Source organism: Pseudophryne corroboree, unplaced genomic scaffold (assembly GCF_028390025.1).
Source record: "Pseudophryne corroboree isolate aPseCor3 unplaced genomic scaffold, aPseCor3.hap2 scaffold_509, whole genome shotgun sequence".
In the NCBI taxonomy this organism is placed as follows: Eukaryota; Metazoa; Chordata; class Amphibia; order Anura; family Myobatrachidae; genus Pseudophryne; species Pseudophryne corroboree.
The window spans coordinates 144477-156882 of record NW_026970114.1 but is presented as its reverse complement, the minus strand read 5'-3'; the positions used below and the strand labels follow the sequence as shown (position 1 = coordinate 156882).

The 12406-nt window shown below is 34.5% G+C and overlaps 1 non-coding gene across 1 annotated transcript; it reads left to right on the top strand.

Moving 5' to 3' along the window:
• Window positions 1–9113: 9113 nt before the first annotated feature.
• TRNAN-AUU (transfer RNA asparagine (anticodon AUU)) lies at window positions 9114–9187 on the top strand. Its single transcript has one exon. It is a non-coding gene; the product is annotated as a tRNA-Asn (tRNA).
• The last annotated feature ends 3219 nt before the right edge of the window (window positions 9188–12406 follow it).

The window sequence follows — 12406 nt, the reverse complement described above, 5'->3', positions numbered from 1 at the left end:
GCAGAGAAAAAGAAATATGCTGGCAAAAAAATCAAATTGCGTGATTAAACAGCTCTTCATTTTCTGGCTTTATTTTTATGCTAACAAATTTGTTCTCTGAAAAGTGTCCACAAAGCCAAGTCTCTGATTAACACCTTTGTAGGGATGGTTTTTCACCTATTACTAAATTAAACTTGCTTCATTGGAAAGGCAGCAAGATGTATCCTCATTTCAATGTCTACTGAAATAATACAGGTTGACACCAGGAAACATTAACGCCACTGCATCCTTGCTGCTTTCTCATGTGGAAGTCTGTTTAATGTGAAAACAAGGTGATATCTAATTAGCACACAGGTAAGATATTAAGAAAATCTTTATTTAAGGGTGAAGATGTTTCTCACAAAATTGTTGACCCAATGCATCATTGAAATTCAAGCTGGAAAGATGATTTTAATATATCACTTGTACATTTTGTATTGCTCTTCTGGTGACAATGTAGTTTGTTTTTGTCAATTACCATTTTAATAATAGGGTAAAGAAAATGAAGTGGATTTTTGAAAGAAAACAATACTGTCAATATACTATTAACACAAATTAAAATGGTAAAAGTTATTGTACTTTAAGTAAAAATAAAAGAGACAAAATATCAATCCCAGTTTTGGATTACTTTAATTAACAAAAAAAAATGCATATAGCAGAGGATAGTTTCAATCTGCCTACCTCTGGGTTATGAGCCCAGCATGCTTCCATTGCAGTACTCTCCTGCACATGTAAGTGCAAGAGATCATGAAGCACTCACTCATCATGGGAAAGTACCAAAGTGTTTCTTCGTTGGTTGATGGAAGAAACATCTTACAAAAACTCTCCAGATTATTGACTTTTTAAAGTTTTTCTAGGAAACGTTTTAGATGAATGCTTATTAGCCTTTGTCAGTATGGACTTTTGCAAAGTGTCTCTGTGGCGCGATCGGTTAGTGTGTTTGGCTATTAACCAAAAGGTTGGTGGTTCAATCCCACCCAGGGACGTAATTAACCTTGTGATCAGATTTTGGTGATCTTTAAGTAGACAAGTCAAAATTTCAAACCTCCTCTTATGGTGTAGGGTACATGGCCTTCTCTGATGTAATCAGAGTTAGATTTGATTCAGTGATTTTATAAAAAACAGCTAGGAAGCACAATTTAGCAGTGGGTTGCAGAGAAAAAAAATATGCTGGCAGAAAAATCCAATTGAGTGATTAAACAGCTCTTTATTTTCTGGCTTTATTTTTATGCTAACAAATTTGTTCTCTGAAAAGTGTCCACAAAGCCAAGTCTCTGATTAACACCTTTGTAAGGATGGTTTTTCACCTATTACTAAATTAAACTTGCTTCATTGGAAAGGCAGCAAGATGCATCCTCATTTCAATGTCTACTGAAATAATACAGGTTGACACCAGGAAACATTAACGCCACTGCATCCTTGCTGCTTTCTCATGTGGAAGTCTGTTTAATGTGAAAACAAGGTGATATCTAATTAGCACACAGGTAAGGAATTAAGAAAATCTTTATTTAAGGGTGAAGATGTTTCTCACAAAATCGTTGCCCCAATGCATCATTGAAATTCAAGCTGGAAAGATGATTTTAATATATCACTTGTACATTTTGTATTGCTCTTCTGGTGACAATGTAGTTTGTTATTGTCAATTACCATTTTAATAATAGGGTAAAGAAAATTAAGTGGATTTTTGAAAGAAAACAATACTGTCAATATACTATTAAAACAAATTAAAATGGTAAAAGTTATTGTACTTTAAGTAAAAATAAAAGAGCCAAAATATCAATCCCAGTTTTGGATTACTTTAATTAACAAACAAAAAAATGCATATAGCAGAGGATAGTTTCAATCTGCCTACCTCTGGGTTATGGGCCCAGCATGCTTCCATTACAGTACTCTGCTGCACATGTAAGTGCAAGAGATCCTGAAGCACTCACTCATCATGGGAAAGTACCAATGTGTTTCTTCGTTGGTTGATGGAAGAAACATCTTACAAAAACTCTCCAGATTATTGACTTTTTAAAGTTTTTCTAGGAAACGTTTTAGATGAATGCTTATTAGCCTTTGTCAGTATGGACTTTTGCAAAGTGTTTCTGTGGCGCAATCAGTTAGTATGTACGGCTATTAACCATAAGGTTGGTGGTTCAATCCCACCCAGGGACCTAATTGACCTTGTTATCAGATTTTGGTGATCTTTAAGTAGACAAGTCAAAATTTCAAACCCCCTGTTATGGTGTAGGGTACCTGGCCTTCTCTGATGTAATCAGAGTTAGATTTGATTCAGTGATTTTATAAAAACAGCTAGGAAGCACAATTTAGCAGTGGGTTGCAGAGAAAAAAAATATGCTGGCAGAAAAATCCAATTGAGTGATTAAACAGCTCTTCATTTTCTGGCTTTATTTTTATGCTAACAAATTTGTTCTCTGAAAAGTGTCCACAAAGCCAAGTCTCTGATTAACACCTTTGTAAGGATGGTTTTTCACCTATTACTAAATTAAACTTGCTTCATTGGAAAGGCAGCAAGATGCATCCTCATTTCAATGTCTACTGAAATAATACAAGTTGACACCAGGAAACATTAACGCCACTGCATCCTTGCTGCTTTCTCATGTGGAAGTCTGTTTAATATGAAAACAAGGTGATATCTAATTAGCACACAGGTAAGGAATTAAGAAAATCTTTATTTAAGGGTGAAGATGTTTCTCACAAAATCGTTGCCCCAATGCATCATTGAAATTCAAGCTGGAAATATGATTTTAATATATCACTTGTACATTTTGTATTGCTCTTCTGGTGACAATGTAGTTTGTTTTTGTCAATTACCATTTTAATAATAGGGTAAAGAAAATGAATTGGATTTTTGAAAGAAAACAATACTGTCAATATACTATTAAAACAAATTAAAATGGTAAAAGTTATTGTACTTTAAGTAAAAATAAAAGAGACAAAATATCAATCCCAGTTTTGGATTACTTTAATTAACAAAAAAAATGCATATAGCAGAGGATAGTTTCAATCTGCCTACCTCTGGGTTATGGGCCCAGCATGCTTCCATTGCAGTACTCTGCTGCACATGTAAGTGCAAGAGATCCTGAAGCACTCACTCATCATGGGAAAGTACCAATGTGTTTCTTCGTTGGTTGATGGAAGAAACATCTTACAAAAACTCTCCAGATTATTGACTTTTTAAAGTTTTTCTAGGAAACGTTTTAGATGAATGCTTATTAGCCTTTGTCAGTATGGACTTTTGCAAAGTGTCTCTGTGGCGCAATCAGTTAGTATGTACGGCTATTAACCATAAGGCTGGTGGTTCAATCCCATCCAGGGACCTAATTGACCTTGTTATCAGATTTTGGTGATCTTTAAGTAGACAAGTCAAAATTTCAAACACCCTGTTATGGTGTAGGGTACCTGGCCTTCTCTGATGTAATCAGAGTTAGATTTGATTCAGTGATTTTATAAAAACAGCTAGGAAGCACAATTTAGCAGTGGGTTGCAGAGAAAAAAAATATGCTGGCAGAAAAATCCAATTGAGTGATTAAACAGCTCTTCATTTTCTGGCTTTATTTTTATGCTAACAAATTTGTTCTCTGAAAAGTGTCCACAAAGCCAAGTCTCTGATTAACACCTTTGTAAGGATGGTTTTTCACCTATTACTAAATTAAACTTGCTTCATTGGAAAGGCAGCAAGATGCATCCTCATTTCAATGTCTACTAAAATAATACAAGTTGACACCAGGAAACATTAACGCCACTGCATCCTTGCTGCTTTCTCATGTGGAAGTCTGTTTTATATGAAAACAAGGTGATATCTAATTAGCACACAGGTAAGGAATTAAGAAAATCTTTATTTAAGGGTGAAGATGTTTCTCACAAAATCGTTGCCCCAATGCATCATTGAAATTCAAGCTGGAAATATGATTTTAATATATCACTTGTACATTTTGTATTGCTCTTCTGGTGACAATGTAGTTTGTTTTTGTCAATTACCATTTTAATAATAGGGTAAAGAAAATGAAGTGGATTTTTGAAAGAAAACAATACTGTCAATATACTATTAAAACAAATTAAAATGGTAAAAGTTATTGTACTTTAAGTAAAAATAAAAGAGCCAAAATATCAATCCCAGTTTTGGATTACTTTAATTAACAAACAAAAAAATGCATATAGCAGAGGATAGTTTCAACCTGCCTACCTCTGGGTTATGGGCCCAGCATGCTTCCATTGCTGTACTCTGCTGCACATGTAAGTGCAAGAGATCCTGAAGCACTCACTCATCATGGGAAAGTACCAATGTGCTTCTTCGTTGGTTGATAGAAGAAACATCTTACAAGAACTCTCCAGATTATTGACTTTTTTAAGTTTTTCTAGGAAACGTTTTAGATGAATGCTTATTAGCATTTGTCAGTATGTACTTTTGCAAAGTGTCTCTGTGGCGCAATCAGTTAGTGTGTACGGCTATTAACCAAAAGGTTGGTGGTTCAATCCCACCCAGGGACGTAATTGACCTTGTTATCAGATTTTGGTGATCTTTAAGTAGACAAGTCAAATTTCATACCCCCTGTTATGGTGTAGGGTACCTGGCCTTCTCTGATGTAATCAGAGTTAGATTTGATTCAGTGATTTTATAAAAACATCTAGGAAGCACAATTTAGCAGTGGGTTGCAGAGAAAAAGAAATATGCTGGCAAAAAAATCAAATTGCGTGATTAAACAGCTCTTCATTTTCTGGCTTTATTTTTATGCTAACAAATTTGTTCTCTGAAAAGTGTCCACAAAGCCAAGTCTCTGATTAACACCTTTGTAGGGATGGTTTTTCACCTATTACTAAATTAAACTTGCTTCATTGGAAAGGCAGCAAGATGTATCCTCATTTCAATGTCTACTGAAATAATACAGGTTGACACCAGGAAACATTAACGCCACTGCATCCTTGCTGCTTTCTCATGTGGAAGTCTGTTTAATGTGAAAACAAGGTGATATCTAATTAGCACACAGGTAAGGAATTAAGAAAATCTTTATTTAAGGGTGAAGATGTTTCTCACAAAATTGTTGACCCAATGCATCATTGAAATTCAAGCTGGAAAGATGATTTTAATATATCACTTGTACATTTTGTATTGCTCTTCTGGTGACAATGTAGTTTGTTTTTGTCAATTACCATTTTAATAATAGGGTAAAGAAAATGAAGTGGATTTTTGAAAGAAAACAATACTGTCAATATACTATTAAAACAAATTAAAATGGTAAAAGTTATTGTACTTTAAGTAAAAATAAAAGAGCCAAAATATCAATCCCAGTTTTGGATTACTTTAATTAACAAAAAAAATGCATATAGCAGAGGATAGTTTCAATCTGCCTACCTCTGGGTTATGGGCCCAGCATGCTTCCATTGCAGTATTCTGCTGCACATGTAAGTGCAAGAGATCCTGAAGCACTCACTCATCATGGGAAAGTACCAATGTGTTTCTTCGTTGGTTGATGGAAGAAACATCTTACAAAAACTCTCCAGATTATTGACTTTTTAAAGTTTTTCTAGGAAACGTTTTAGATGAATGCTTATTAGCCTTTGTCAGTATGGACTTTTGCAAAGTGTCTCTGTGGCGCAATCGGTTAGTGTGTTTGGCTATTAACCAAAAGGTTGGTGGTTCAATCTCACCCAGGGATGTAATTAACCTTGTGATCAAATTTTGGTGATATTTAAGTAGACAAGTCAAAATTTCAAACCTCCTCTTATGGTGTAGGGTACCTGGCCTTCTCTGATGTAATCAGAGTTAGATTTGATTCAGTGATTTTATAAAAAACAGCTAGGAAGCACAATTTAGCAGTGGGTTGCAGAGAAAAAAAATATGCTGGCAGAAAAATCCAATCGAGTGATTAAACAGCTCTTCATTTTCTGGCTTTATTTTTATGCTAACAAATTTGTTCTCTGAAAAGTGTCCACAAAGCCAAGTCTCTGATTAACACCTTTGTAAGGATGGTTTTTCACCTATTACTAAATTAAACTTGCTTCATTGGAAAGGCAGCAAGATGCATCCTCATTTCAATGTCTACTGAAATAATACAAGTTGACACCAGGAAACATTAACGCCACTGCATCCTTGCTGCTTTCTCATGTGGAAGTCTGTTTAATGTGAAAACAAGGTGATATCTAATTAGCACACAGGTAAGGAATTAAGAAAATCTTTATTTAAGGGTGAAGATGTTTCTCACAAAATTGTTGACCCAATGCAACATTGAAATTCAAGCTGGAAAGATGATTTTAATATATCACTTGTACATTTTGTATTGCTCTTCTGGTGACAATGTAGTTTGTTTTTGTCAATTACCATTTTAATAATAGGGTAAAGAAAATGAAGTGGATTTTTGAAAGAAAACAATACTGTCAATATACTATTAAAACAAATTAAAATGGTAAAAGTTATTGTACTTTAAGTAAAAATAAAAGAGACAAAATATCAATCCCAGTTTTGGATTACTTTAATTAACAAAAAAAAAATGCATATAGCAGAGGATAGTTTCAATCTGCCTACCTCTCGGTTATGAGCCCAGCATGCTTCCATTGCAGTACTCTGCTGCACATGTAAGTTCAAGAGATCCTGAAGCACTCACTCATCATGGGAAAGTACCAATGTGTTTCTTCGTTGGTTGATGGAAGAAACATCTTACAAAAACTCTCCAGATTATTGACTTTTTTAAGTTTTTCTAGGAAACGTTTTAGATGAATGCTTATTAGCCTTTGTCAGTATGGACTTTTGCAAAGTGTCTCTGTGGCGCAATCAGTTAGTATGTACGGCTATTAACCAAAAGGTTGGTGGTTCAATCCCACCCAGGGACCTAATTGACCTTGTTATCAGATTTTGGTGATCTTTAAGTAGACAAGTCAAAATTTCAAACCCCCTGTTATGGTGTAGGGTACCTGGCCTTCTCTGATGTAATCAGAGTTAGATTTGATTCAGTGATTTTATAAAAACAGCTAGGAAGCACAATTTAGCAGTGGGTTGCAGAGAAAAAAAATATGCTGGCAGAAAAATCCAATTGAGTGATTAAACAGCTCTTTATTTTCTGGCTTTATTTTTATGCTAACAAATTTGTTCTCTGAAAAGTGTCCACAAAGCCAAGTCTCTGATTAACACCTTTGTAAGGATGGTTTTTCACCTATTACTAAATTAAACTTGCTTCATTGGAAAGGCAGCAAGATGCATCCTCATTTCAATGTCTACTGAAATAATACAGGTTGACACCAGGAAACATTAACGCCACTGCATCCTTGCTGCTTTCTCATGTGGAAGTCTGTTAAATGTGAAAACAAGGTGATATCTAATTAGCACACAGGTAAGGAATTAAGAAAATCTTTATTTAAGGGTGAAGATGTTTCTCACAAAATCGTTGCCCCAATGCATCATTGAAATTCAAGCTGGAAAGATGATTTTAATATATCACTTGTACATTTTGTATTGCTCTTCTGGTGACAATGTAGTTTGTTTTTGTCAATTACCATTTTAATAATAGGGTAAAGAAAATTAAGTGGATTTTTGAAAGAAAACAATACTGTCAATATACTATTAAAACAAATTAAAATGGTAAAAGTTATTGTACTTTAAGTAAAAATAAAAGAGCCAAAATATCAATCCCAGTTTTGGATTACTTTAATTAACAAACAAAAAAATGCATATAGCAGAGGATAGTTTCAATCTGCCTACCTCTGGGTTATGGGCCCAGCATGCTTCCATTGCTGTACTCTGCTGCACATGTAAGTGCAAGAGATCCTGAAGCACTCACTCATCATGGGAAAGTACCAATGTGTTTCTTCGTTGGTTGATAGAAGAAACATCTTACAAAAACTCTCCAGATTATTGATTTTTTTAAGTTTTTCTAGGAAACGTTTTAGATGAATGCTTATTAGCATTTGTCAGTATGTGCTTTTGCAAAGTGTCTCTGTGGCGCAATCAGTTAGTGTGTACGGCTATTAACCAAAAGGTTGGTGGTTCAATCCCACCCAGGGACGTAATTGACCTTGTTATCAGATTTTGGTGATCTTTAAGTAGACAAGTTAAATTTCATACCCCCTGTTATGGTGCAGGGTACCTGGCCTTCTCTGATGTAATCAGAGTTAGATTTGATTCAGTGATTTTATAAAAACATCTAGGAAGCACAATTTAGCAGTGGGTTGCAGAGAAAAAGAAATATGCTGGCAAAAAAATCAAATTGCGTGATTAAACAGCTCTTCATTTTCTGGCTTTATTTTTATGCTAACAAATTTGTTCTCTGAAAAGTGTCCACAAAGCCAAGTCTCTGATTAACACCTTTGTAGGGATGGTTTTTCACCTATTACTAAATTAAACTTGCTTCATTGGAAAGGCAGCAAGATGTATCCTCATTTCAATGTCTACTGAAATAATACAGGTTGACACCAGGAAACATTAACGCCACTGCATCCTTGCTGCTTTCTCATGTGGAAGTCTGTTTAATGTGAAAACAAGGTGATATCTAATTAGCACACAGGTAAGATATTAAGAAAATCTTTATTTAAGGGTGAAGATGTTTCTCACAAAATTGTTGACCCAATGCATCATTGAAATTCAAGCTGGAAAGATGATTTTAATATATCACTTGTACATTTTGTATTGCTCTTCTGGTGACAATGTAGTTTGTTTTTGTCAATTACCATTTTAATAATAGGGTAAAGAAAATGAAGTGGATTTTTGAAAGAAAACAATACTGTCAATATACTATTAACACAAATTAAAATGGTAAAAGTTATTGTACTTTAAGTAAAAATAAAAGAGACAAAATATCAATCCCAGTTTTGGATTACTTTAATTAACAAAAAAAAATGCATATAGCAGAGGATAGTTTCAATCTGCCTACCTCTGGGTTATGAGCCCAGCATGCTTCCATTGCAGTACTCTCCTGCACATGTAAGTGCAAGAGATCATGAAGCACTCACTCATCATGGGAAAGTACCAATGTGTTTCTTCGTTGGTTGATGGAAGAAACATCTTACAAAAACTCTCCAGATTATTGACTTTTTAAAGTTTTTCTAGGAAACGTTTTAGATGAATGCTTATTAGCCTTTGTCAGTATGGACTTTTGCAAAGTGTCTCTGTGGCGCAATCGGTTAGTGTGTTTGGCTATTAACCAAAAGGTTGGTGGTTCAATCCCACCCAGGGACGTAATTAACCTTGTGATCAGATTTTGGTGATATTTAAGTAGACAAGTCAAAATTTCAAACCTCCTCTTATGGTGTAGGGTACATGGCCTTCTCTGATGTAATCAGAGTTAGATTTGATTCAGTGATTTTATAAAAAACAGCTAGGAAGCACAATTTAGCAGTGGGTTGCAGAGAAAAAAAATATGCTGGCAGAAAAATCCAATCGAGTGATTAAACAGCTCTTCATTTTCTGGCTTTATTTTTATGCTAACAAATTTGTTCTCTGAAAAGTGTCCACAAAGCCAAGTCTCTGATTAACACCTTTGTAAGGATGGTTTATCACCTATTACTAAATTAAACTTGCTTCATTGGAAAGGCAGCAAGATGCATCCTCATTTCAATGTCTACTGAAATAATACAAGATGACACCAGGAAACATTAACGCCACTGCATCCTTGCTGCTTTCTCATGTGGAAGTCTGTTTAATGTGAAAACAAGGTGATATCTAATTAGCACACAGGTAAGGAATTAAGAAAATCTTTATTTAAGGGTGAAGATGTTTCTCACAAAATTGTTGACCCAATGCAACATTGAAATTCAAGCTGGAAAGATGATTTTAATATATCACTTGTACATTTTGTATTGCTCTTCTGGTGACAATGTAGTTTGTTTTTGTCAATTACCATTTTAATAATAGGGTAAAGAAAATGAAGTGGATTTTTGAAAGAAAACAATACTGTCAATATACTATTAAAACAAATTAAAATGGTAAAAGTTATTGTACTTTAAGTAAAAATAAAAGAGACAAAATATCAATCCCAGTTTTGGATTACTTTAATTAACAAAAAAAAAATGCATATAGCAGAGGATAGTTTCAATCTGCCTACCTCTCGGTTATGGGCCCAGCATGCTTCCATTGCAGTACTCTGCTGCACATGTTAGTTCAAGAGATCCTGAAGCACTCACTCATCATGGGAAAGTACCAATGTGTTTCTTCGTTGGTTGATGGAAGAAACATCTTACAAAAACTCTCCAGATTATTGACTTTTTAAAGTTTTTCTAGGAAACGTTTTAGATGAATGCTTATTAGCCTTTGTCAGTATGGACTTTTTGCAAAGTGTCTCTGTGGCGCAATCAGTTAGTGTGTACGGCTATTAACCAAAAGGTTGGTGGTTCAATCCCACCCAGGGACCTAATTGACCTTGTTATCAGATTTTGGTGATCTTTAAGTAGACAAGTCAAAATTTCAAACCCCCTGTTATGGTGTAGGGTACCTGGCCTTCTCTGATGTAATCAGAGTTAGATTTGATTCAGTGATTTTATAAAAACAGCTAGGAAGCACAATTTAGCAGTGGGTTGCAGAGAAAAAAAATATGCTGGCAGAAAAATCCAATTGAGTGATTAAACAGCTCTTTATTTTCTGGCTTTATTTTTATGCTAACAAATTTGTTCTCTGAAAAGTGTCCACAAAGCCAAGTCTCTGATTAACACCTTTGTAAGGATGGTTTTTCACCTATTACTAAATTAAACTTGCTTCATTGGAAAGGCAGCAAGATGCATCCTCATTTCAATGTCTACTGAAATAATACAGGTTGACACCAGGAAACATTAACGCCACTGCATCCTTGCTGCTTTCTCATGTGGAAGTCTGTTTAATGTGAAAACAAGGTGATATCTAATTAGCACACAGGTAAGGAATTAAGAAAATCTTTATTTAAGGGTGAAGATGTTTCTCACAAAATCGTTGCCCCAATGCATCATTGAAATTCAAGCTGGAAAGATGATTTTAATATATCACTTGTACATTTTGTATTGCTCTTCTGGTGACAATGTAGTTTGTTTTTGTCAATTACCATTTTAATAATAGGGTAAAGAAAATTAAGTGGATTTTTGAAAGAAAACAATACTGTCAATATACTATTAAAACAAATTAAAATGGTAAAAGTTATTGTACTTTAAGTAAAAATAAAAGAGCCAAAATATCAATCCCAGTTTTGGATTACTTTAATTAACAAACAAAAAAATGCATATAGCAGAGGATAGTTTCAATCTGCCTACCTCTGGGTTATGGGCCCAGCATGCTTCCATTACAGTACTCTGCTGCACATGTAAGTGCAAGAGATCCTGAAGCACTCACTCATCATGGGAAAGTACCAATGTGTTTCTTCATTGGTTGATGGAAGAAACATCTTACAAAAACTCTCCAGATTATTGACTTTTTAAAGTTTTTCTAGGAAACGTTTTAGATGAATGCTTATTAGCCTTTGTCAGTATGGACTTTTGCAAAGTGTTTCTGTGGCGCAATCAGTTAGTATGTACGGCTATTAACCATAAGGTTGGTGGTTCAATCCCACCCAGGGACCTAATTGACCTTGTTATCAGATTTTGGTGATCTTTAAGTAGACAAGTCAAAATTTCAAACCCCCTGTTATGGTGTAGGGTACCTGGCCTTCTCTGATGTAATCAGAGTTAGATTTGATTCAGTGATTTTATAAAAACAGCTAGGAAGCACAATTTAGCAGTGGGTTGCAGAGAAAAAAAATATGCTGGCAGAAAAATCCAATTGAGTGATTAAACAGCTCTTCATTTTCTGGCTTTATTTTTATGCTAACAAATTTGTTCTCTGAAAAGTGTCCACAAAGCCAAGTCTCTGATTAACACCTTTGTAAGGATGGTTTTTCACCTATTACTAAATTAAACTTGCTTCATTGGAAAGGCAGCAAGATGCATCCTCATTTCAATGTCTACTGAAATAATACAAGTTGACACCAGGAAACATTAACGCCACTGCATCCTTGCTGCTTTCTCATGTGGAAGTCTGTTTAATATGAAAACAAGGTGATATCTAATTAGCACACAGGTAAGGAATTAAGAAAATCTTTATTTAAGGGTGAAGATGTTTCTCACAAAATCGTTGCCCCAATGCATCATTGAAATTCAAGCTGGAAATATGATTTTAATATATCACTTGTACATTTTGTATTGCTCTTCTGGTGACAATGTAGTTTGTTTTTGTCAATTACCATTTTAATAATAGGGTAAAGAAAATGAATTGGATTTTTGAAAGAAAACAATACTGTCAATATACTATTAAAACAAATTAAAATGGTAAAAGTTATTGTACTTTAAGTAAAAATAAAAGAGACAAAATATCAATCCCAGTTTTGGATTACTTTAATTAACAAAAAAAATGCATATAGCAGAGGATAGTTTCAATCTGCCTACCTCTGGGTTATGGGCC